This window comes from Penaeus monodon, chromosome 23 (assembly GCF_015228065.2).
Source record: "Penaeus monodon isolate SGIC_2016 chromosome 23, NSTDA_Pmon_1, whole genome shotgun sequence".
NCBI lineage: Eukaryota > Metazoa > Arthropoda > Malacostraca > Decapoda > Penaeidae > Penaeus > Penaeus monodon.
In genome coordinates, this window is record NC_051408.1 from 38,436,293 (window position 1) to 38,437,196 (window position 904).

General features: G+C 38.8%; 1 long non-coding RNA gene across 1 annotated transcript in view; it reads right to left on the minus strand.

Moving 5' to 3' along the window:
- The window catches only part of LOC119588008, a 962-nt gene extending 403 nt beyond the window's left edge, over nt 1-559 (minus strand). Inside the window, exons 1-2 of the long non-coding RNA XR_005230040.1 lie at nt 477-559; nt 280-353 (exon numbers count right to left, since the gene is read on the minus strand). This is a non-coding gene — a long non-coding RNA (uncharacterized LOC119588008). The remainder of the gene's footprint in view (nt 1-279; nt 354-476) is intronic.
- Nucleotides 560-904: the final 345 nt, after the last annotated feature.

Below are 904 nucleotides of genomic sequence, written 5' to 3' on the forward strand. Positions count from 1 at the left end.
CGAAGTCTAGTTCTATAAATTTAATAAAACTAAATTTAGATACATGGGAGTTTCCAGTCTATAAGTCGTCAGGAAAAAATGCTGTCTATTTATATATTCCTATCTTTATGAATGATCTATCAACAGACGCATAAGGATGAGGGTGATGATGAATATGAAACTCTTGATGATCAAACTTAAACACAGAGATTAATGATTATGAAACAAGTCTCACACAGAAATGGTTTTTCTTTGTCCTTGTTACTGACACAGGTGTTTCGCCTTCCATTACGTACTAACCTCTGCGCAGTCTTGTTAAGACTTCCTCGGGATTAATAAGCTTCGATTCCACCATCAGCACGACCAGAGCCAACCTGCCGAATTAATTAACTGTCAAGATTACAACACCAATGGACATTTCGGACAGAATCTCCAACCTTATCAGATCTCGGTATCATATTTATATCGTTTGTTAATCCTAGTGTTCTGATACTCACGCAAAGAAAAGGAAGATGATTTGCCTCATTGTAATGCTTAGATTTCCTAACTTGCACTGACTCGCCAGAGGTCCTGCGCGCGCTATTTATGGGACGAGGCCAGGGCGAGGCAGGTCACCATGGAGTTACCAGTTAGCTATTTATCTTCACTATTATCGTGATCAGGTTATGTGATCGTCGTGATGAGTACTTTATCGAGACTTCTTACTCTATAGGAACTCAAACAAATACGTTTCAGAGTATGAATGACCGAGAGAAACTATGGAGGAGAAGAAGGGAAGGTGATAAAGATGTATGTGAAGCAAGGGTGGAATTTCTTACAGAATTTCTTGCTTCTTCTCATTACGTATTTTTGTTCCCAGGACTTCAAAGTCTGAGAAGTTGGATTCACTGTGATGTTACAATCAGATATTAGAACAACGAAAGAG